This window comes from Dermacentor variabilis, unplaced genomic scaffold (genome assembly GCF_050947875.1).
Source record: "Dermacentor variabilis isolate Ectoservices unplaced genomic scaffold, ASM5094787v1 scaffold_43, whole genome shotgun sequence".
Taxonomy (NCBI): Eukaryota; Metazoa; Arthropoda; class Arachnida; order Ixodida; family Ixodidae; genus Dermacentor; species Dermacentor variabilis.
The window spans coordinates 286,034-312,043 of NW_027460621.1; the positions used below are offsets into that span (position 1 = coordinate 286,034).

General features: G+C 46.1%; 1 long non-coding RNA gene across 1 annotated transcript in view; it reads right to left on the minus strand.

Moving 5' to 3' along the window:
* LOC142569055 (uncharacterized) overlaps positions 1–22,969 on the minus strand; it is a 61,544-nt gene extending 38,575 nt beyond the window's left edge. Inside the window, exon 1 of the long non-coding RNA XR_012825628.1 lies at positions 22,951–22,969. This is a non-coding gene — a long non-coding RNA (uncharacterized LOC142569055). The remainder of the gene's footprint in view (positions 1–22,950) is intronic.
* Positions 22,970–26,010: the final 3,041 nt, after the last annotated feature.

The window sequence follows — 26,010 nt, forward strand, 5'->3', positions numbered from 1 at the left end:
ATGCGAAAATGCCCATGTACCGTTTATTGGGTGCATGTTAAGTAACACCAGGTGGTCAAAAACTTATCCGGAGCCCCCCATTACGGGGCGCATCATAAGCACATCGTGTACTGGCACATAAATTCCAAGTATATAATTTTTAGATTTCGTGGTTGTTCCGAACTACGCCAAACTCAGGCTTTCCTGCATAGCACACTAGCTGTTTGGCCCCGTTTTTTCTAGAGCTTTTCTTGGCAGCGCGAAATAAGGGGCATTTTTGAAACAATTGATCAGCTGGATTGGCTATGATAACTGGCAGCTAACGTTCATGAGTTCCGAGCTCAGAGCCGACCGAAAGGCACGCTATGAGGCATAATAACCACGTTAAAATTACGGAGATGGCTCCGCTTGCAAGGTGCAAACATGGAAACGATATAAGACATGAAAAGATGACGTTTCTTGCGTACACGTGGTTTCCTGTGCTCCTGAAGCAGCATTCAAGTGTTCCTGCACCAAAGCTGAGAAACCTACTCATTGAGTACTTGCCTTTAATATTGCTACGAAACAGCCACCACAGTGTGGCTGCGCTGAGGAGGAGGAAGACGACGTGGACCCGCTTGATATAGCGTCGCCATTGTGGCCTTTCGTTAGCTTCCTCTGAATAAATGTATATAGCATTTGGCTACAGCTACACGTAAGATTAATTTGGTGGAGGTGCTGAGTAAGGAGAGTACACAAATGCAATATTTTGCATTTGAAAACTGCTAATATGAGATGACCTCTTCAGTAGCTAGTTGCATTTAATTGTCAATAGGCACGTGAATTCGCTAAATAATAGAGTAATTTGTCTACTAAACTAGTAAAGAAGAAATTAAAGTGTATAGCCTCTTCGCTAACGTACTCCCCCCCCCGCATTCTCACCACTCTTATTTCTAAAAAATCGCATTTATATCGTGGACGCGCTTTCATGATCAATGTGTTGTTCGTTTGTGTGCGTGGAGGGGGAAGCGCTTCGTATGGCCGCAATATACATACATATATATAGTGTTAATATAATACTTCGCCATCTCTCCATACCGATAATCATCCCTTTTCATCGTTTCCTTCACTAGGTGTCGCTCGCGCCTACTTAATAGAAATGCCAGTGGTCAGTTGACAACGGTTTACATCAAGGGTGAATGCACGAGGTACTGCACCAATTATATACTGTTTCTCCCGCAACATACTCTTCTTTTCACAAATATTCTTACTACATATGTGAAGTGCATTATTCCGTCTACCACTAGGGTATCTCCTTTTGTGTATTTGGTAAAAATGAACATTTATTTTCTCAATGCAAATCTATTCCCCCACCTCCGCTGAGGACATTCTAGCTGGTCTTCAAATAATATGCTCAACTACAGTTTGATAAAAAATGGCTGTGGCTTAGCTAAGGTTAAGCCCAGGATGCGAAGCATACTAGCCTTTATTTTAACGCGCGAGCGTTAAGGAGCTCGTGTCGCAGAAAAGCCGGTGTCGTCGGCGTCGGCTCAGGCGTGCGGCGCTTGCTCAGGCGCACATTTCGTTGTCGCGCCGAACGCTGCGTTGCTCGACGCTCACCGCGTCCGATGCGGGGCGCGTAGTCGCTGCGCCGTAGCAAAGCCACCTAGACACAGTCTGTGTAGCACGCCGCAACCTTCGCTTCTCATTCCAACGAGCAGCTCTGTCTCCAGGAGGCATCTCACCTCGTGAGTGTCTAGCAGAGGCAAGCGCAGCTGCTTATATACCGCTGCGACGCCGCGAGCGACGGCGCGAGTTGGAGCCCCGTTTCTCCTCTGTCGTGACGTCACGGTGTCACGTGGTATTGAAGGCGACACCGCCGCGCCTGAGGAGCTGGGTTGAGCCCTAGTAATATGCTTCGCATAAAACAGATCATTCTTCCACATCAATCACGCTACTTACTCAGCTCCTTGAACTAAGGCTTTCATTGTACTCACAAGCGCCGTTTCTATGAGTACATAGATCGGCTCCAACTACATTACAATGTTCTTATAAGACGACGGATAGCTTTCAAATCGCAATCTCACACTTCTCTACGACGAACGTTCCATTGTCGAAAGCGTGGCAGTTTGGGCGAGTTGGTATGTCATAACTGTTTAAGGCTATTAGCGCAGCTCAGGACGAGCAAAAAAGGAAAGAGGTAGGGGTAATCAAAGGGAGCGGAAAACAGGGTGAGCGCTAACTTCCAACTGAGGTTTATTTCGTGACACAAGACTACTTATACATTCGCAAACCATGTGACATCAACAAAGAAAACCAAGCAAGAAAACCGATAGCAACCAAGTGGCAACACATTCATACAGCCTGTGGCTGCAGTCGGAGATACGCCAATTCATTTCTTGATAATGATAATGTGAGTGAGCTCACACATGCATGGCCCAGACCAATGATGGCCTTTGCTTCGATGATCTCTCTTGTGAGCTGATTACGACTGCGACCAAGAATGACGCATTCCTCTAAGATAGGTTCGCAACCACACGTTTTGCAGTGCTGCGCGAGAAACCCCCCAGCTGTAATACAATTCCTGGCATTGTAACCATGCTCGCGCAGCCTGTCATTCAGGCATCGGCCAGTTTGACCTACGTAACGTTTTCCGCACTTGAGTGGAAAAGAATAAACAACACAATGTGCGCAATTAACAAACTTATTTTTGTGGTTCTTGTCGCAGGAAAGAGGAGCTACCTTATTCGGATTAGTGTCAAGGACCTCTACTATTCTATTCCTCACAATGACCTGATGTCAGCTATTTCGCAGACAATTGATGAATTTGGCGTCACCCGTTTTCACAATAATGCTGGGCTGTCTAGTGATCACTTTTTAGAACTTTTGAGCTTTTATTTGTCATCTACGTTCATTACTTGGAATGACACCATCTATTTGCAGAAAAACGGAGTATGCATTGGTTCCTGCATTGCCCCGCTCCTCAGTGATTTATTTTTAGCTCGCCTAGACGTCGCCATGTCAGTCAACCTTTATCAGACTAACATTTTTAAGATATTTCGTTACGTGGACGATTTTTTGTTTTGTGTGCAGTGTTCACCGGCTGACCCTGGGACTGAGGTTGCCTCGGTTATGCCAATAATCCAAGAATGCCTTGCGCCCCTCGACGTTACCTACGAACTCCCACAGGATCATAACATCCGGTTTATGGATTTGCGCTTATCTTGTTCTGATATTCATACGTGTTGGTACTATGAACCTCGAGCTAACAAACCACTTCTTCCGTTCCATTCCGCCCATTCTAAGTTGGTGAAGAGAGGCATTGCTAACCTTTGCCTTAATAATGCTCTGAAAAAGTCGTGCCACCATAGTGTTTCGTCTAGCTTTGCCTCTCAGTGCGAACGGCTTTCGCAGGCTGGTTATCCCGTGTCCCTACAAGTGTCAATAGCAGAATGAATTCTTAGACAGTGTAGAAAAGATAACCAGCACGCAGATAATCCTGTAACTACTCGGGGTAGGACTAGCGTCATCCCTTATATTCACACCGTCTCACATAATCTTAAGAAAATCGCCCAGCGAGCGAATGTTCGTGTAGTATTTTCTGCCCCCAATAAGCTCATCAGGATTTGCAAACTCACTAATCCGAATAAGGTAGCTCCTCTTTCCTGCGACAAGAACCACAAAAATAAGTTTGTTAATTGCGCACATTGTGTTGTTTATTCTTTTCCACTCAAGTGCGGAAAACGTTACGTAGGTCAAACTGGCCGATGCCTGAATGACAGGCTGCGCGAGCATGGTTACAATGCCAGTCTTGTGTCACGAAATAAACCTCAGTTGGAAGTTAGCGCTCACCCTGTTTTCCGCTCCCTTTGATTACCCCTACCTCTTTCCTTTTTTGCTCGTCCTGAGCTGCGCTAATAGCCTTAAACAGTTGTTCCATTGTCGGCATTTTTTCTGGAGTAAGGATGAATGTTTTGAATTTATGTCTGGCAATATCACTCAGCAATCAATATTAGCTTTGCTGATGTAACGGTAGCAATGTGCAGCAATAATCTTCCGGCAAAACTTTATAAAGAAAACCAACTGAGTGATTTAAGCATTTTCATTTTGACAGCAGTAACGCCACGCGGTGCAAAATAAGCATTCCACCTAGTCAGTACCTTCTCTTTACACGCGTATACTCTGACAGTAATGTTTTCATTCCTAAATGAGAGAAGCATTCAAGTGCACTAAGCAGGCAGTGCCTGCTTAGTGCACTTGCACGACTGGACAAAGACGATAGCTTCAACCGAGGAAAATTGTTCGATTCAGAAAAAGACCAGCGAGCTTTCGGCATGCTAATTTTATCATTATGCTAACGTACATGGTTAGGCTTTTTACTTTTGCCTAGATAATAAATGAACATTAAATATCTTGACCGAAATTGATAGCCTTTAAACTTTGCGAATGTAGAACCAAGATTGCTTTACCGCCATTAAAAAACATTCGCAATCTTTAAGTACCCACACAATCTAAGCCTTCTAAATTCGCCGGTTGTATCTGCTGCAATAAATCAGGTTGCAATAATTGCACCCACGCAACCACTCCAAAACCGCCAATGGTAATCAAACAATTACTAACAGAGACTACGACAGTACCAATGCTATTCATATGCCCCACGCCCGGCTTGTCATAAGCAGTACACTAGTCCACCCGAAATATCCCTCATTTTACCCTTTAACGAAGGGTGGGTTGATGCAGTTAAAATTCCTTAACTTGCATGATCAAAGCATCTTCAAATGCAAAGGAACTCCTTTGAATTTATCAAAGATGTCGTAATAAGCTATGGTTTCAAACTTCCTCACGACAAAGAAGTTTTCGCACTTATAACAAATAATCAATTTCAGCTTGTGCAGGCGCACATAAGTCCAAACTATAGATTTATTTTTGTCGTGTCTGAGTACTAACCATGGCAACACGGTTCAGGTGTGGTCCAACTCATGTCCTCGAAGAAAGACGTGTTTTGCAGACATTGGTAAAGAAACTTCAGCAATGGACACAAGTAGCTGGAGTAATTTTAATAACTCACTATCGCGTGAACTTTCGTTAGCGCTTCACGAAACTATACTTAACTATTTAAAAGGTTCAGACACGAAACACAACGCACATATGCTTTCTGTGGTTCAATACGTCCTACACAAACGTTTTTATTTTTCAATCTTGAACGAAAGCCTAGAAAACTTGCTAGATTGGAATTTTTCAGGGTTGTCTACAATTTTCTCATTTATATTTTTGCAATGAATATATTGTTGAATGAAGTGGTGTAATACTAATGAATGATTAGGTAATCAGGCGGAATGCAAAAAAAAGCTGCTTTGCTCTAAGCGACGTCAAACAACGTTGTCTTGTTTCTGTTCAGCTGCGTGGCGCTTGCATATCTTTAAATAATGGCAGAACATAAAGTGGGCATGCATGGTATACACAGGCGCTGAGAAGCAATATTGTGCGAAGCATGGCGAATATATGCAGCTGGGTTAGCGTCAAATGTATTGCTGTCGTTTGTTCACTCAATTACCGGGCTCAAAGTGCACAGCGTTCTGAAGAAACTTGGGAGTAGGTTGAAACCTACAAGTAGAAATATATAGATACTCACGAGCACTTTATATTATAACGCCATCATTTAAAAATATTCGCGCTCACTGAAAGCCATAGATTATACGATTTACTTTCTGACACAAGATAATGTGCTATACGGAAGAGGAAGAATACTGGGCGCATTGTTAACTCTTTTTATTTGTGGGCGTGCGAGAGACAGAGAGCAACGCAACTTGGGTCAGACGAAGTAGTTGCCAATTTCGTCCCGATCGTTTTACCATAGAAGTGGTTCCTTTCCTGGTCTACCGCAAGGTTACGGTATCACGTTGAAACGAAAAGAAAGTAATGGGCGGGCACGGCGGAGTCTCGTCTGCTGCCTTCAAAGCAAACAAACGCGTAGCCACCTTTGCCATCTTGACAAAAGGTGGGTGTCGTTGTTGACAGTCCAAGCGAGATTCTAGCAGCATCAGAGCGGTCTAGATATTTCTTTTCGATATCAAGTAACTAAAGGTTATATCTATCAACGCGTGCTCGTCGCTAGGGTTGCCCACAAGTGGTTTGCCGCTTTTGTTGCTCGGAGTGGCATGAGTTCACGAAGCTAACTTTTGCGTCGAGGCGCGCATACGCTCGCTATTTATGACAGCGGCTCTATTGAAATACCGAACAACGCACTCAAGAGCACGAATGCGTCGACAATACATGAATAATGCTAACCTTTCAGGCTTCTTGTTCGCGTGACTTTGAACTATGAGCGAATTGAAAAAATATCGATGTTCACAAGTTTGTACAAGTGGCAGAACGCTTCTGGCTATTTTTTAAGGCTCATCGAGCACCTTCGTACGTAGTGTTTACTAGGGAACTTCTCAAGTCGATGATTTCGTAGAAATGTGTAAGATGCTGCAGGTACAATGCTTCTTCTTGCCCGATAATGTTGTCCCTAAACTTAGCTTCTTGCGTTTCACGCAGCAGTTAGGTTTCTAGGTTTAACTTGTTTATTTCATGTATACAAGCCATAGAACTATACATATAATGCGACAAGTAATAGACTGACAGATAATTATTTCGCATTATACGTCCCGTTCGAATTAAATGACAAGGAATAAGCGCATTTGGGCAGTCATTAAGTATCCTGATAGCGCATCAGGTGTCTGTTACCGAGACTACGTTATGACCACCGGTCACTGCTCTCCGCTGGCGGCATGCGTTTCCGGCCTTCTGGTACAGCGGTAACAAGCGCGACAGTGTTTGCGCAAAGGATATAGCTCGCTACATTCTGCATTGTCAGAGGAATGGCAGAGTGAATGAGAGTGAAGAAATGGCTTCGTTAGTTAGAAATTGCGCGGTAGCGGAACCAACATGTCCACCCCAAGCACTCGTTGTTGTGCGGACGCCAAGAAATCTGTCGCCAGTATTGTAGTGTAATGCAAAAGAAAGGTGTTTCATGACAAAAGAAGATGAGCCGTCGGCTGCCTATTGAGACTTCGACATTAGTATGGTTATTTAACGACACCTTGGAGGCGCAAACTGTATAGGTAGGCACATATATGCGCCAAATAACCAGAGGAAGCGTTTTAATCCTATTATTCAATTACGAGCTGCTTATGTTTTAAAGATGTTTTCCTGCGCTTTTGCCTGGACACAAGGCTTGGCATTAAAACGTGCGGTTCATAGTTGTGCAACCAAACAGCATTTTGAAGGTAATTTCAGTCAGCATGAACAGAATTTCTATTATTACAGCGTTTTCGCGACCTACGGCGCGCTGATCTGTGGTACCGGCAATGTGTCTATGCTTCACGGTGGCCCAAGAATTAGAAGTAGATTAGTTTGTAATCCACCTACCGTAATTCATTGCACAGCGCCTGCATTACCGAGTATTAGCCGGTAGGCCTGCACTGTATGAAACAGTGAGTGGGCGATTATAATAGCATAACAGTCACATGGCTGCTCATTAAAGTTGGTAATGTCTCCAGCAAAGCTGGCGGAACAAATTAAGAGCCATCCCACTCTGTGAAGGTTAACGACCAGCGGAGCTTTATATAGAGAGATAAATATTTTGATCCAAAATAAAAGACACACACTAAAATAAATTTTGTTTTCTTGCGACCTTCTTGCGGTTTTATTAAATTGGATATTCGATGCCCTTTTTCATTTTTAATTTTCATTTGCTTGCTTTTCTGTAGTTATTATTTGGGCACCAAAGTAACTTTTTGATCTCTAGGATATACCGCCACTGCCTCTGCGGCGACACTGCGAAGGTTGTTCGCTAAGGTGAGGTCTACGCACGACCGATGACGCTTCGTAGGCACACTGATGTCTGTGCAACATTGAATGCCGAACCCATCCAAGAGAACGTCCACCCCCCACATTCCGTCTGATCGAGGCACATCTGTGCTGAAATCGCCCATAATTACGACAGAAGTGGAGTCGGCAGGGTTTATCCAACGTACGGTCCATACACTTAGTTCTTGCGGCACGACCTTGATCCGTATTACGTGCCGCCTGCCGTCGCCGCGCACTTTCCCACTTCTGTTCGTGAAGGTGTTTTCTGAAAGCACTGTTCTACCGCAGTCCTCACAAAGGCAATGTATATATGCTACATTTCAATGAACGTTTTTGAGTACAACGTTTCAGTGAGCTGCCCAATGGGTAAGCTGTGTGTGTGCCACACTTCAGTGAACACCTCGCTAACTTGGGTCACTCTGAATGTGCCACTGACAAACCCACTGTATATGCACCACTTTTCAATAAACGTCATTGATGGCAATGGTTTAGTGAGCTGCCGCATGGATGCACTCGTTATGTGCCGCTCTTCAGTGAACCTATCGCTAACTTTGGTTCACTTTGTATATGCTCTTGAGAAATCCACTGGGAATGCACCACTTTTCAGTGAACGTCTTTGTGGGCAATACTTTAGTGAACTGCCCCGTAGATTAACTGGGCATGTGACGCTCTTCAGTGAACCTTTCGCCAACTTGGGTCCTTCCGCATACGCCACAGGCGGACCCACTGGAAATGCGCCACATTTGGATGAATGTCTTTCAGGACAATGCTTTAGTGAGCTGCTCCATGAACGTACTTGGGTATATGTGCCGCTCTTCAGTGAACCTCTCCATGAATTGCGCAACTCTGTACGTGCCACCGTGAAACCCACTGAAAATGCGCCACTTTTCGATGAACGCCTTTCAGGACAACGTTTATTGAGATGCCCCAGGAATGTAGTTGGCATTTGCCGCTCCTCAGTAAAGCTCTCCCTGACTTGGGTTACTGTATATATGCGTCTGATGGACGCACTAGAAATGCGGTTCTTTTCAATGAACGTCTTTGAAGACAATGCTTTATTGAGCTTCCCCATGGATGCACTGTGCCTGTGCCGTTCTTCAGTGTAGCTCTCGCCAAATTGTGTCACTGTGTACATGCCACTGATAAAGGCACTGTAAATGCGGTACGTTTCATTGAGCGTCTTTGAGGACAGCGCTTTAGTGCGCTGCCCCAGGGATGCACTAGGCATGCGACGCTCCTCAGTCAATATCTCCAAGCTTGGGTCACTTTGTATATGCGACTGACGAACCCAGCGGAAATGCGCCGCTTTTAGATGAACGTCTTTGCAGACAATGCTTTAGTGAGCTGCCCATGGATGTACTTGGTTAAGTGCGGCTCTTCAGCGAACCCCTTGGTAATTTTGGCCACTGCGTATATGCCACTGACATACCCACTGAAAATGCGCCACTTTAAATGGACGTCTTTCAGGGCAACGCTCCAAAGAGCTGCCCCATTGATGTACAATAAGGAAAGTATTGAACAGGAGCGGACACTTCCATAGAGCCAAGTGGACGAATGACTGCAGTGCACGAAGCTGTCGGCATTAATACCTGAGCCACACTTCCGGTTTCGGTTTTGGGCGGGCGTGTTTTGAACTCTCCCTGATACACGTTACGCCTGCTGCACTCATACTTTTTTTTCCTTCTACAGCTCAGCCGCACGCGGTCTTCGTGGGAAATTGTTTTAGAGGTAAATTATGATTCATTGGGGACGATCTTTAGAAGCTTCCATCGAATGCGTGCCACGTGGAAATTCATAAGGAAGGAAGACGCCTTGGGAAAAGAGGAAACGTTTATTTTATTCTATATAAATGCTCGTTGCGGGCTTTTTGTCAATCATCCAACGTTGCGGCAACGATAAAGCTGCAGCAGAGTTCCCGTATGAAGCTCCACTGACGACGTCAAGTGAAAAACTTAAATTACAAGCAAGAGTCATTGCGGTATTAACATATACGAATAGTACGTGTAGATGCGAAACAAGCGAAAGTGGTGACTGGGCGGCGTTAAAAACAAAAGCAGTTCGCTTTTACATACAAGGCGTAGAAGTCACATGACTCATCCAAAACAATACCATACATGCCACAAAAACACCTTATTTACAAGCATTCCCCTCTTCCTGGCCTTCTTTCCTGCGCTTTAAGAGCACGGGCTACTACGGGCTACTTCTACTACGGGCTACGAATACACGGGGTACTGGTCATTTCCAGAACTTGGCTACAACCGACGCCTTAGTACGCTATGAATACGCAGAGGTGGCCACAACAGACTCTCAACCAGACCGTGCTGGGCGCTCCCAGAATTGCTTCTACTCGCCCTCAAGCCAAATGCGTCGGGGCAAAACCTGCATTCAATCCTTGAGTAGACACAATTTTTGAGTTACAAGTTCCTGGCGTTTGAGCTCCTTGGCGTATTATCTCGCGCGTTCTGCCGGCGCAGGCAACAAACATACTCCCTTGCTGTCAATCTTGGCAATTGCTTGTCGCGTTCACGACAAGCGTGAGTACCGAAAGAAGGCTTAAATTGTTGCGGCCCTTAAAAGTTGCCACCGAATTGTCGCAGTAATATTAAGTACACGCCAACCTACCTAAGTCAGCATGGGCAAGCTGCTTTTCGCAGCCTCAGTAAAGGCGCGGCGAGCGTGGCTCGGCACCCAGCGACAAGCCAAGTCTTCACTCGTCCAATGTGCGAGTTTTAAGCGTGAGCTGCATAAATGGTACTCCCCGTAAATGTCCGCGTAAGCGCTCGCGCGTGCGTTCCATGTATACTTCATTCCAGTCCAACACGAAATTTTATAGGACAAGATTACTCCTCTACGGAATGAGCAGTATCATCCCAGAAAATTCTGACACATGAAGGCGCGCCCTGCGCCGCGTGATAACTTTGTAATACTTTCTCGCCGGTGAAAAAATGATCACCGGCAAAAACGGAAACACGGTAGTCATGTTCTTTCAGGCTGTGTAAGCGTGACAACTATTTTCAATCACTTTTGAAAGCACTCAAGTCATTGCACGTGAGCGCCTAGCCATAAGATGAATTTTCATATTCCGCATGCTTAATTTTGATCCACCGAAAAATGAAGCTTCCACAGTCACCCTATGGAAACAATCGTATTGAGTGTTCCAGATTGTGCTTTTTAGCATTCTGCTGAAGATTAGCGTCTAAATCTATAATTCAAATGTCCTTTAATTATTTGTGCTAAACCATTACTTATGTTGCTAGTAAAATATAGCTTGAGCCTTGGCCTAGCCAGAAATTTCGTTGGAGGGGGCTCACGTTGCCGCTCGGCCTCCTCCTCAAGAAGGAGCTTTAGCTCGTATGCTCTTCTAAATAAATGCAGAAGGAGATTCGTTTTTCTCGGCAACCACTGCACCAAATTTGACGAGGTTTGTTGCATTTAAAAGAAAAACTTAACTTCGAGTTACTGCTGGTTTTCAATTTCTCATTTAGGTTGCCCATTTTTTAAAATTTGGCATAAATCTCAAATTTTTAGAAAACGATACTACCAAGTTTAAGATTCTGTAACTCAACAACCAAAAAGATATCGAAATTCTGTAAATTGCAAAAATAGTACATCTACAGCGAACAGAATTGTTATTTTATACATAGAGAGAGAGAAGAATACAGGAAGGTAGGGATGTTAACCCGTTAATAGTCTGTTTGGCTACCTTACACTGGGGGATGGGAGAAGGGGAAGAGAAAGAAGGGAGAGAGAAGATGTAGGTCCGTGTACGGACAGCACTTCAGTTAAAGTTGCTCGAGCAAACCAGAAGTTCTGCGAAAACACGAAAGTGCCTTCACTGCCTTCTGAGCCGATGATCGATCGGGACGGTGCTCTAATATTGTCTGTTCGCTCAGAGGATGATCATCTAGTTTCCTCAATGTGTTGGACAAATACTGTCTTTGTGCTTGAAATTGAGGCCAATGGCACAATAAGGGGGCGATGTTTTCCTCGCATCCGCAAACATCACATGCAGGACTATCAGCCATTCCAATTAGTCCTGAGTAGGCATTCGTGAAGGCCACTCCAAGCCATCAGCGACTCGGAAGAGACGCTTCACGCCGGTGCAGACCGGCTGGAGGTCTGAGTTGAAGTGACGGGTTTAGTCTGTGCAGTCTTGTGCGCCTTGTATGTACGTTATTCCACTCTGCTATAGAGATCGTGCGTGCTAGAATGCGAAGTTGTCTCGCGGCGTCGGTCATTGAGAGAGGAATGGGGACGCAGCGGTCTTCCTGGTTTGACGTTTAAGCTGCCTTATCGGCGTTATCATTTCCAATGATACCTCAATGACCTGGTATCCACTGAAAATAGATATCATGGCCTTTTCCTCTTTAGTGATGGACAAGTTCCGCGATTTGGCACGTGAGCTGATCGTGAGTTCCATGTCGTAGAAATGACTGCACACATTGCAAGGCCGGCCTTGAATCGCAGAAGACTGACCATTTTCAAGCCGTTCAAGGACGTTCGGCGTTTATCACTTGAAGCGCGTCGCGCAGAGCCGCGAGCGCTGCAGCTGTAGACATAGTGACATGGGAAGTCTTGAACCGCTTGGTTATTCTCATATTTATAACTACAGCGCCGCCGAAACTTGTTGATGCAGTTGATCCATCAGTGTAGACGTGAGTGCAGTCGCTGTATTTCTCGTACAAGTGAAGTAAAGTTACTTGCTTGAGCGCTGATGATGGCAAGTCCGACTTTTTCGGAAGTCCTGGGATTGTAAGGTTCACTTGAGTATGGAGCATACAACATGGAGGAATGGAAGGCCTTGCCGCAGGTGTGTAACCTGACCTGAAAGAGGCACGGTGTGCGAAGACAGTCGCACTGAATGTCGTGTGGGGCCTATCTACTGGGAGACTTGCCAGGTGGTGGGTAGGGGTCCGGGCGAGATGTCTTATGTGCACAGCATTGTTTCAATGCTAATGTACGTTCTAATAGTGAAATCTTCAGCGACTGGAATAACTTCAGTCGTTGACACACTGCGCGGTAGACCGAGACATATCTTGAGGGCTTGGTCTTGGAAGCTTTGGATTATATTCAGGTTAGTTCTACAGGCGTTGGACATGACCGGTAGGCTGTACCGCAGGAATCCCATAAGGAGGAACCTGTACAGTTGCAGCGTAGAGTGTATTGGCACTCCCGAGGTCTTTCCTGCAAGGAATTTAAACATATGGCAAATTCCTGTCAGGCGTTTTTTCACATAATTCACATGGGGGGTCCAGGAGAGATTTTTGTCAAGGACCACCCCCAAAAATCTGTGACTCGAACTGTACGAGATCATGTGTCTGTCGACGGATATCACGTATGGAGACATTTATTTCCTGGTAAATGCCACCGCTTCGCACTTTTCGTATGATATACGAAGTCTTTGTTCTCGAAGAAAGATAGGAGGATGTTAAAGTGGCTGACTTTTGAAGCCGCGCGCGAAGCTGCAGTCGCGTCACAGCCGACGTCCAAATGCAAATGTCGTCGGCATAGATGGAGAGCCTAACGGTGCCTGGCAGGATGTCGGTGAGTCCAATGAGTGTTAGACTGAAGAGCGTTGGGCTGAGTACTCCACCCTGAGGCACCACACGGTTACTGTAATGCTGGGAGGTCGGGCCATCCTCGGTAAGTACGGAAAAGGATCTCTTATGTAGATAGCTACTTATCCAGAAATAGACTTTGCCCCGAAGTCCTACTGCCTCTAACGCGTTGAAAATCGCTTCGTGCGTTACGTTATCGTACGCTCCTTTAACATCCACAAACAGAGCAACAGATAATTTTTTGCAGGACTTCTGGTGCTCGACGTACGTCACCAAGTCGATAACATTGTCTATGGAAAAACGGCCACGCATGAAACCGGCCACTGTATCTGGATATACCTGGTAATGCTCGAGGTACCGTTCTAGCCGTGCTAGAACCATCCTCTCCATTAGTTTTCCTATGCAAATGGCAAGCGCAATTGGTCGGTATGATGCAGTGTCTACAGGCGAATTGCCAGGCTTGAGCAGTGGAATTAGGCGACTGGTCTTCCATTCCTGGGGAACCATACCTGTCTGCCAGGAGCTGTTGAACAAGAGCAGGAGCACTTTTCGAGCCTCTTCGCCAAGATTACACAGGGCACGATAGGTTTTACCGCCGGGTCCTAGTGAAGATGAACGCTTCCACAAGGCGAGTGCAGATTCGAGCTCGTCCATGGAGAAAGGACTATCCATGCGGGGTCGCGTGAAATCGGTGAGAAAAGTGGGGAAAACAGGGGGACACCGAGAGGAAAATAAAAGAGAGAAAGAACAAAAAGAAAGGGAAGAAGGGGGCATGGGAGGGTGTTGGGGAAGCGAGAGGTTGGGAGCATTGAGGGGTGTCGTTGGCGGCATGTATTTATGGCATTAGAATAGCCGGTCCGGCGGTCAGTGCGCGAGTAACACAAAAGACCAGAAAAAGACCATTAGTTGAAAAAGTGACTAGCGTAGCCAGCAGCAATGCGTCGAGTAATTTTGAAGTAGTTAAGATGGCGACAAGGAGTCTGTGGTGCAATATATAGGGTGACTGGAAGGCTGCGGCATGGTCTTTCAAGGAGCATTAGCCCCAGTCGTTTAACGTAGGTTTCGTTACGGCGGTATCAAGAAATGCCAATACCCTGTGTTGAGACGGCGAAAAAGGGCATATTGACGTCTGGGACTTCAGAATGTGTTGGTGATGGTGTTTCAAAAAATATATAAAAAAGATAAGAAAGGGGGAACCGAAACCGTAACATAAAATAGGAGATTGACGAGCGCAAAAGGGGGCGGGACAAGTGTACATCGGAAAAGCTGGTCGTACAGTTTATATAAACGTAAAAACTTGAAAGAGCATATGAAATTGCGTAGTAGGCAGGAAAAAAAATTTTTCATTACAATGAAAGTTTATCATTCAAGAACCTTGTTTACATTCTTGTACACATGCAACCACCAGTGAAAAATCTCAATGACGCTGTCATTGTTCCAACATATTACGCACGAGCAGCTGTCACCGGTCCTGTATCGTGAGTAATTGCATCGAAATTGTAGCCGCTACAGAGAGCACGTATGAAAAGCAGGAGTTTTGCAAAATATGCGAGGGCCAGTCAAATGATAGTGAGCCAATGCGAACGTATGACAAACGGGGTACTTTAATTAAAAGTAGTGTGGACATTTATACTAGTGACTAACTAGTCGCATGATTCCCGTCTCATAAAACTCCTTGAGTTGCTTCATCAAAAAGTCTGCAACTGACTCTTTCAGGTGGTCGTCCATCATGAATCTGGTTCCCTTGAGTGGTTTTTTTCAGTAGCCCAAAATGTGGAAGTGGCAAGGCGACAGGTCGGAGCGGTATGGCGGACATTGCAGCGTTTTACACTTGAACGTTGCCAGTTTTGTATTAACCGTGCACATCAGCGGCGTGGGGACGGGCATTGTCGCGGAACAAGGCGACCCCATTCATCGATTTACCACGTCCATTGTTCTTGAGTGCGACACGCTGCTGATTAGGTGTTTCACAATATCGCAAAGAATTGATAATCTCTCAATATTTGGTAAATTCTATCAGTATTGGCCCCTTGACGATATAAAAAAGTCAACAACACCTTCCCGGCGATAATAATGGTCTTTGCTTTCTTTGGGGGTGGTCAATTCAAATGTATCCACTGTAGGCTTAGCCGTCGTGTTTTAGGCTCGTAATAGTGGCACCATGGTTCGTCCCCTATCTCAATTGCAGACAAGAAGTCGTCGCCCTCATTGTCATACTAGATCAGATGAGTCAAGACACCACCGAAATTCTCCGTCTTCTGGGGCGCTATAACGTAAAACTATTCCAAACTTTTCTATTCCAATTCTGCAATACGCCCACCGCGATTGTTCAAAATCTTTTTGGACCACACCTACTTCACCTGCCACGTCACGAAAACCGCGACAGCTCCCCATCTGATATGACGTGTACACACTGATTATGCATAATTTGACCCAACAAAACAAAATAGTTATTTCTGATTTGATGCCTTTTTGTCATTCGCCCTCGTCTATTGGTTAAAAGATTTCGGGCTGCACCCATTTCGGACTGGCTTTCACGCGACGTCACATGACCACATAAACTTAGCGCATCAAAGTGACGCGTACGCGTTAAAGATGCATTAATATGCTGAACAAAACCGAATTTTCTTCTGAATAGCCGCAGGCTGCCCCGTTCAGAAAGGAATAAAAGATGGCTGCCGCCGATCGCTCCGGCACTGGCTACTCGCCCCTGCCGGAGAGCACGGGTGTATTTGCGAGTAATGAGACTTTTTGGGTGGCCGTGTAACGTTTTCGAGAACTTTCTGTACGTTTTCGACCTCGTTCTGCCAACTCGTCTTTGCTGAGGATCCGTTTTAGCGCCATTTTTAATCTTCCGCTGCATGCTGCAGCGATTGTCGACGAGCCACTACAAGCTAAGTAAGAGAAAGTGGACCAATCGCAGACGCCGGCACCACCCTCTTCATCCGGTTATCGATATTCAGTGCACTGGCTCGGCCCCTTCGAATCCCTCTCCACTTGAGAATGCTCCTCGCCTTTTGTGAGCCAATTAGAAAAGACAAGCCGCTCAGTGCAGACAATTTTATACGTTTTTCAAGCAAACAAAAGTGACCTCCTATGAACGAAGACATCATTTGATTGGTTTGTTCCGGCCGACCTGCGGGTGACCGCTCGGCGCTTGCGTCGGCGGCTACGCAAATTTGACGTCAGGAGATTGGAATAGAAACATATTGGAATAGTTTTACGTTATACGGCCCCTGGTGGTGGTTCAAAATCTTGGCCATCGATTGCGCACACAAGAGCTGATAGCCGAGATGGTCATCGATTATGGTGTGAACCGAAGCTTGGCTGATGTTCGTACGCTCTGCCAGTTCCTCGGTGCTTATCCTCCGTTCTTGTCTAATCACCTCATCAACGATTGCAATTGTGTTGGGGATGATTGCACAGTGACTTTCGCCCGGTCTTCGATCGTCTTTGCAACATTCACGTGCTTCTTTGAACAGTGTGCTCCAACACTTCACAATGACCAATGAAATGCAATGTTCAATGTACACGGCAGCCATATATACGGCGACTGATTTCTTTTAAGGAAACGCTTTCAGCTGTCAAAAACCTCCTAGCCCCACGCTGCTCAAATTCTGAAGCGTCCATTACGCCACACAACCATGTTCAACCCAGTGTATAAGAGCATTAAAGAGCATCCACGCTCAGACCTGCGTGTCAATATTGTAGATGAGAGATGCCTGTGTGCTACACGCATGCCTCTCAGATAATGGACGGAACTATAATTGCGCGTGGTGAGTAGGCTCTCTTTCATTTGACTCGCCCACGTGCGTTAGAAACAAAAAGATAGAATGGAATATACAAATGCGAAGACCGCTTGATAAAGGGCACAAAAGTGCCACTGGAAAGGAAGCTCACTGCACGTATACACAAAACCTCGCAAACAGATATATCAATATACGCATAAGTCTTCAATAAATCAACGTATCTAAGAAAAAGTCACTGTATACATTGCGTTAAACAAGGCAATTAAGAATGTTACGCACTCACAGATTCACAGAATCATAGATCTCGGCCCCATTCAACCCATTCCCCCCGATGTGCGCGACGGAAGGCGGACGCTTGCTGCCTGCTTTTCCCCTTTGCGCACACAAGACTGAACAACCATCGACGTCTCACCTATTTCCAACCCCACTCCCCATCCTACGCTTTCATTCGCACATACAGCATGAGGGGCGCGCTCACGATGTTATCGCCTTTGCACTTTATACGAATCATGAGCGCCACGGCGACGGCAGGAATGGGCCTGGAGCGTCCATATAATTGCTATAGCAATAATATAATAAGAGTATCCGGCAACTGAACCAACCCGTGGCCAATTACTTTCTCCAAAGAAAAAGTAAAAAATTGAACTTCCACTATGCGAGTGATAATTCGCTGCGCTGCACCACTGTATGTTCTTTTTTCTTCTGGGGGGCCGGGCCACCGAAATGAACAAACGCAAAGGAACGTATGTTGGCCATAATACAATGCCTACTTTGGGCAACTAATGTGGCTACCTTAAGAATATCGAAGAAAACGTGAGAATCTTGGCCCAGAGAGAGCCCATGCGCATACTTCTCGGTATCCTACACCGGCGAGACAAGACTTTCCGGAGAGGTTGCGCTCAAGCCAACGCGGTGCAATCCGTCGAGTCCTCTCAGGGATGACGGTGAGCGACCATTGTTTCTTTTTCTAGTCTGTTAGCCAGAAAGCGTCCAAAACTCTGCAATGCGAAAATCCACTCGGCCATAGAAAACCGAACGTGCACCGAAGTGCGCAGCGCAGTGGTCGGGGCACCACCAGAAAAACGCATGCGCTCTGGCTGGCTCTGGCAGCGAGAGCGCATGGCAGCCAGAGCGCAGGGTAGCGAGAACAAAATAAAATTGAAGAGGCTCAATGTGTCCTTCTAAATAAATGTGAAAGTAGAAAAAATAAATAAGAACGTAGTTACCTTGGTCGGCTTTAGTGTCTTAACATGGATGCTTTGGCACAGGTGAAAAAAATATGTTGATTTTTTTTATGTTACGTGCCAGCGCAAATGAACAACCACAACATTTCGTCTCATCTGACCTCGTTTCGTGCTTTATCAGCTTGTCTGAGAGTGTGTAGATTTGGCTTGTATCGTTGTATGTTCCGATATAAGATGTTAGAAATATCAATGTACCTTTGGCGTCGAATGCTTAAAACAACATTAAACCTACCAAGTTCCGCAATTTAAAGTCTAAACCCCAACTTTGGAAATGTGAATGCACCTTTCACATCAAACGTTTATGAGAACTTTACGCCCATAAAGTTTCGGAACTGACATCCATGCCTTCCGTAAATTTTGCGGCCTGCGCGACAAGCCGCGGCAAGACCATTCGCCATCAAAACGCCCTCGAAACATTAAGTTCCGATGGGGCTGCTTGCGTTATGTGATTACCGGTGCATGGGCGTTGCCGCGAAATCCAGCCCTAGCTCGCAATGTTCCCGGTGCAATGTCTTTTCGAGCATTGAAAAGATATTCTAGACGAAGTACAGAACGATTTCCGGCGCCAGGGGTTGCTTTGGTATGAAAAAGGTAGACGGCATGAAAAAATTTTGGAGGGTGGCTGACGCCCCATATACCCCCTCCCCCCCGCTCTGGCTGCGCGTCTGTCTGTGAGCTGCTCAGGTTGGCGGTCGAGAACGCTCACTTGTCTTCTGTAGTTTGGCGAATGCCCCGTTTCCCGTTTCCAAGGCTTTTTAAAGTCTATCCTGACTATCAAAATGACTAGCACCAACGGACCAGATCGACATTAAATCATCGTAAGCAACAGACACATATCACTCTGCATGTTCTAAGGAGCCTAATAGAGCCTATGCCCAGATGAGCTCACTTTATGTTAAGCTTGAACAACGCATTTGCCTTTCACCTGTTGACATGAATTCAGAGTAGGTTACGACGAAATAGATCTTCCTGTAGGTGTCTCGTTTCTAAATTAAGTACAATTGCCTACATATTATTAAAATATAGCTTTCTTCATAAGCACATGTGGCTACCAAGGCTCTTATTACATAGTACTAAAATTTGATTGAGAAGCAACATCATCATCATCATCATCAGCCTGGCTACGCGCACTGCAGAGCAAAGGCCACTCCCATACTTCTACAACTACTCCAGTCATGTGCTAATTGTGGCCATGTTGTCCCTGCAAACTTCTTAATCTCATCCGACTATCTACCTTTCCGCCGCCCCCTGCTACGCTTCCATTCTCTTGGAATCCAGTCTGTAACCCTTGAATGTCCATGGGTTATCTTCCCTCCTCATCACATTCTCGGCACATGCCCATTTCTTTTTCTTCATTTTAACTAAGATGTCATTAACTCGTGTTTGTTCCCTCACCCAAACTCCTCTCTTCTTATCCCCCTTAACATTACTTCCATCAGTCTTCTTTCCATTCTCCTTATGTCGTCCTCAATTTAAGTCGAACCCTTTCGTAAGTTTCCGTGTTTCTGCCCCGTAGGTGAGCAATGCTAAGACACAGCTGTTATATATTTTTCCCTTGAGGGATAATGGCAACCTGCAGTTCATTATGTGAGAATGCCTACCAAACGCACCCAGGCCGGTTACAGCCCGTTCTTATTCTTCTGATTATATAGGTTTCCGTGGTCACTAACTGCTCTAAGTAGATGTATTCCCCTGATCCCTTCCAGTGCCTCACTACCTATCGTAAACTGCGGTTTCCGAGACTGTTAAACATTGGTTTTCTGCAGATTAAATTTTAGACCCACCTTTCTGCATTGCTCTCCAGATCAGTGAGCACGCATTGCAATTGGTCCCCTGAGTTACTAAGCAAAGCAATGTCATCAGCGAATCGCAAGTTACTAAGGTATTCTCCAATAAATCTTATCCCCCATTCTTCCCCATACAGGTTTGTGAATACCTCCTGTAAGCACGCTGTGAATAGCAGTGGAGAGATCGTATCTCCCTGCCTGACGCCTTTTCCTATTTGGATTTTGAGGCTTTCTTTGTGGAGGACTACGGTGGCTGTGGAGACGCTACAGATATCTTTCAGTATTTTTACATACGGCTCATCTACACCCTGAATCCGTAATACCTCCATGACTGCTGAGGTTACGACTGAATTGAACGCTTTCTCGTAATCAATGAAAGCTACACATAAGGGTACCAACATTGCAGCTTATATATAACTTAGCACTGACTTTACACTTTCGCACTTCATATTAGACATAACTGGCTTACAGCGGCGCACGCACAAGGATGGCGAAGGTAGGAACTTCAAAAATACGTCGCGAATTTAAAAAATTGTGCGAGTCGCAAAAACGAATTTTCATTATCGTTACACGGGTAATTGCAGAAGATGAAATCCAGAGATCTTCATCAAATATGGAGAGCGCGAAGAAAGCATTGTATGTGGTTTCTATGCTAGAAAGAATCGGAAAGGGTGAGCAGTGATATGCCCAACAGGAACAAGTCACTTTGGCCTGTTGGTTAGATCGTCGTTTACCACAATGAAGGGCACCAGGTCCTCTTACCCGAGATCGTGTGACATCAAGTGCGGTGAAATCGAGGAGGGTGTTTTCCAGTGAATTGCAGGGCAGCCATGCAATGCGTCTCTACGCTCTATTAGGCTTGTGAAAAAACATCGTTTTTCGTAAATAGTACTGGATAGATGACTTTCGCGGAATGCTCAGATATTGTTCTCGAGGAACGTGTTAACCACAGCTTTAATGAGCTTAGATGTGACACCTACATCAAACGGGAAGGTAGATCTGACTCTCTAATGAGACGGCATGTAGTGCTGATTTGTCAAGCTATTTCCTACTGTTCAACTTTTTTGGCTTTATTAATCTCAATATAATGGGCGCCGATTCACGAACATAACAACGAGGGGCACAATTCACTAAGCGAACCTACCAGTAAACTTGGCGTAAGAAACATCTTAAGAAAATAGCGTATTCACAAAGCTAATGCTGTTGGCAAGATCAGCAAGAGTGCGTTGCTCACCGCTTCAAAAACGAGCACTGCTGTCGAAAAAAGGCAAGTATGTAATGGTTCCGCAGTTTCTAACTTCACTACTTGCACCAATAGTAAGCGTAACTCTATTCAGAAAATATAAACAGCCGTCGCAGCTACCGACTTACGAAGAAATTGCTACCATTGCCGCGTAGCAGGCTTATGGGCGTTATTATGTCCATCTGCGCCGGTCGAGCTGGCCACGTAAGTGTTGTAACGTGCTGCAGCATCCGATTGGTCTGAGACCACTAATGAAAGCCGAGGATGGCGCGTGCTTATCTCAAATGGCACTGAGCAGTTTTAGTGAGCGATTGTACTGGGCCTGCTCTGCTGTTAATGGTAGTCACATTATCGCTCTCTAACGAACTTCTGCTGAATGTCTGTTAGGCTGTTTCTATATGCGCGAAGTTGCTTGATTTTTCATACTCAACATGACCCTCAATTGGAGAGTAGCAAATAGAAGCGTAGTGCCCGTTCCAGAGAAGCACGAAGTTTGTCATTGATAAGCTTTGATCACTTTGTTCTAGTATGAGCTCTCTCTCACTCATACCCCCGCAGGGGCGTCTGCGTCAGTAGGCGTTTGGTGTGTTGCGACACCACGTACCCGAGCACACGAGGGTTGGACCCTCCCGCGTGTAGCCGTGCGCGGCTTAGCCGTGTCTCGGGAAAAGGGGATCCTGGGGGTTGAGCCGAAGCTGGGTGTTTGGACCTTTAAGGCCCCCCGGCGGAGGCAACACACCTCTTCGGCCTCGGCTTCACATAGACGGCACCCCCGGACTGACCCACCCGGGGGAAATCGGCAGTCGCCTTTTCCTGTCCTCCTCTCCAATCTTCGTCTTTCTCTCTAGCCTTTTTCATCTTTCCTGTCTTCTCATCACTTCTCCTCACTTCCTAGTTTCCCGGCGGCAAGAGTTAACCTTGTGTAGCTAGCCAGCCTTGGTTATGCTGTATTTGGTTATAGCAGCGATGTACGGCTGGCGTTGGCAGGGTTTCTCTAGCAGAAAGTCCTGTCACGTCCCCCTGTTGGGCTCCATGGTGGGTGGTCGGCATCGCGGCCGAAAACTCAACTATACTCATGGAAAACGCTTTTCCTAAACTCCCTGATCGCCCTTAGAAACGAGGGCGGACCGAAGAGATCTTCCAGTTTTTCGGACGCCAAGTCCAGAATTTTCCTCGTTTTCATGTAATACACGCAGAAAAACCAGCTAAACAAGTGCGAACAATCTCCCCGTTCCTTGTATCTAAGTCTCTTACCGAACTTTTTGGTCCAGGATATAAGGTGTCGAGGATGGCTAGCGGTGACCTCCTCCTGGAGCTCCGCGATCAAAAGCAATTTGAGAAACTGCCTCAGCTAGTATCATTTGGGGACACCCAAGCAACAGTAACCCCGCACCGTACCATGAACACCACCCGCGGCGTTGTCTCGGATGATGACATGCTAGAGCTCACTGAAGCTGAACTCTTGGAGGGCTTCAGTGAACAGAATGTCATAAATGTTAAGCGAATTAAGATCAGGCGAGACGGTAAAGAGATCAATACGAAACACCTGATACTCACTTTCGGTTCAAGTGTCCTCCCCGAGTCCGTCGAGGCCGGTTATATCAAACTTCGTGTTAGGCCATACGTGCCCAATCCTCTCAGATGCTTTAAGTGCCAACGGTTCGGCCACAGTTCACAGAACTGTCGAGGCCGGCTGACATGTGCCAAGTGCAGTGACAAAGAACATTCCTCCGAAACGTGCCAGAACACTCCACATTGTGTAAACTGTGAGGGCGAGCATGCCGCATACTCGCGGTCCTGCCCGTCCTGGAAAAGAGAAAAAGAGATTGTCACAATCAAAGTCAAAGGAAATATATCTTTCAAGGAGGCACGTAGGCGGGTGTCATACCTGTCTAAGAGCAGCTTTGCCGATGTGGCGCGTAAGGGGGCAGCGTCACAACGGCCTCCGGCGGCTGTCCGACCCACAGGCAGTGAGTCGGCAGTTACGCCATCTGCCCCCGCGGCGGTTGCAGCTAGCGCTGCTCCGTCAACCGAGGAGAAGGGACCATCCACCCCGAAGGTGGGTGCAGCCGAGGCTGCCCCAACCTCCGAGGCCCCTTCCAGCGCTGGCAACGGCCAGCGCAGCCAAATCCCTCAGGGAGCCCCATCGACCTCCGGGCTGGTGGGCGCAGGGGTCTTGCCCTCCAAGGCGGGACTCCCTCTGAAAACCTCTCGCTCGCAAGAGCGCTTGTCCGGCGCCTCACACGAGGCAATGGACACTACACCTGTCCCCAAGGCGCACCAAACGCCTAAGGAGCGTCGAGAATCGCTCGAACGCTTCAGAAAGAACAAAACACCTACTACAGGGCCTCGAAAGGGCTCTGTAATATAAGGCATCCACTCCGTTTCCGTAAACACAGCACCAATTTACCTTAAACACGGATACACAAATCATTCAATGGAACATCAGAGGTCTCCTTAGAAACCTTGATGATTTGCAAGAACTCATCCACAAACATAATCCAAAAGTGCTGTGTTTACAGGAAACACACTTAAAATCTAAACACACAAACTTTCTCCGTACGTATGTTGCGTTTCGCAAAGATCGCGATGATGCCGTCGCATCATCAGGTGGTGCTGCGATTCTTACTCATAGAAGTATTGCGTGTCAACCTTTACAGCTACAAACGCCCCTTGAAGCAGTGGCGGTTCGAGTTGTCCTACTAAACAAACTCATCACCATTTGCTCCCTTTACATACCCCCGCATTACCAACTGAACAAACATGAATTTCACTCCTTGATCGATCAATTGCCAGAACCTTATGCTGTTCTTGGCGATTTCAATGCGCACAGCTCCCTGTGGGGCGACTCTCGTATAGATGCGCGAGGTCGCCTTATTGAACAGTTCCTTTTTTCTTCCGGAGCGTGCCTTCTCAACAAGAAAGAACCCACGTATTACTCTCTTGCAAACCGGTCCTTTTCGTCAATAGATCTTAGTATAGTCTCCCCGTCTGTATTGCCTGAACTTGAATGGGAAGTTGCCGACAACCCTTACGGCAGCGACCACTTCCCTATACTGCTAAGATCACCTAAAGAAAATGAATATCCACCACACGCTCCTAGGTGGAATATTGACACAGCAGACTGGGAGAGGTTCCGAAACTTAACTAGTATATCATGGGACGACATGTCTTCTTTAGAAATCGATGCTGCTGTGGAGTACTTCACAGCCTTTATAATAGATGCCGCATCTAAATGCATACGTGAATTAAGCGGCTCGGCATGCAAACGGCATGTCCCGTGGTGGAACAATGAATGCAGAATCGCACGTAGGAATCAGAACAAAGCGTGGGAGATGCTACGCGCTTCGCCCACTGCAGAAAATCTTGTCAACTTTAAGAAAGTAAAATCCCAAGGTAGGAGAACCCGCCGACAGGCCAGAAGAGAAAGCTGGCAAAAGTATCTATCGAGTATTAACTCGTTTAGGGATGAGGCCAAAGCCTGGAACAGAGTTAACAGGATTAGAGGTAGGCAAACATACTCAGTCCCCCTGGTAAACACACAGGGCGATACACTGCAAGACCAGGCCAACTCACTTGGGGAGCACTTTGAGAGTGTATCAAGCTCAAATCATTATTCGAAATCCTTCCTAAAATATAAACAAATACAAGAATGCAAGCCACTTATCAATAAATGCCGACAGAATGAACCGTACAATTGCCCTTTTAGTGCTGCCGAGTTGAAAGCTGCCTTGAGCGCATGCAAGAGTTCCGCACCAGGATCTGATAGAATCATGTATGAAATGCTCAAAAACTTACACAATGACACGCAACTTACACTACTCACACTTTTCAATACCATCTGGGATGCAGGGTACCTTCCAACCGCGTGGAAGGAAGCCATTGTAGTCCCTGTTTTGAAACAAGGCAAAGACCCTTCCTCAGTGGCAAGTTACCGCCCGATAGCCCTCACAAGTTGCATTTGTAAGGTGTTCGAAAAAATGATAAATCGGCGACTCATTCATTTCCTTGAACAGAGCAAAATGCTTGATCCTTATCAGTGCGGCTTCCGAGAAGGGCGCTCCACAACCGATCATCTCGTGCGTGTTGAAGGGAATATCCGGGACGCATTTATACATAAACAGTTCTTCCTATCGATATTTCTCGATATGGAAAAGGCGTATGACACAACGTGGCGTTACGGAATCTTAAGAGACCTGTCAGAAATGGGCATCCACGGTAATATGTTTAATATAATAAAAAGCTATCTGTCAAACCGTACCTTCCGGGTAAAAGTCTGCAATGCACTTTCACGTCCTTTTACGCAAGAAACGGGTGTACCCCAAGGAGGCGTGCTCAGCTGCACGCTATTTATCGTGAAGATGAACACGCTTCGTGCTTCACTACCACCCGCCATCTTTTACTCTGTCTACGTGGACGACATTCAAATAGCTTTCAAATCTTGTAACCTCGCAGTCTGCGAGAGACAGGTACAGCATGGCCTGAACAAAGTGTCAATGTGGGCAGACAAGAATGGGTTTAAGATCAATCCTAACAAAAGCTCTTGTGTTCTTTGTACACGAAAGAGAGGACTTATCCCAGATCCTTGCATAGAACTGCGTGGACAACAGATACCTG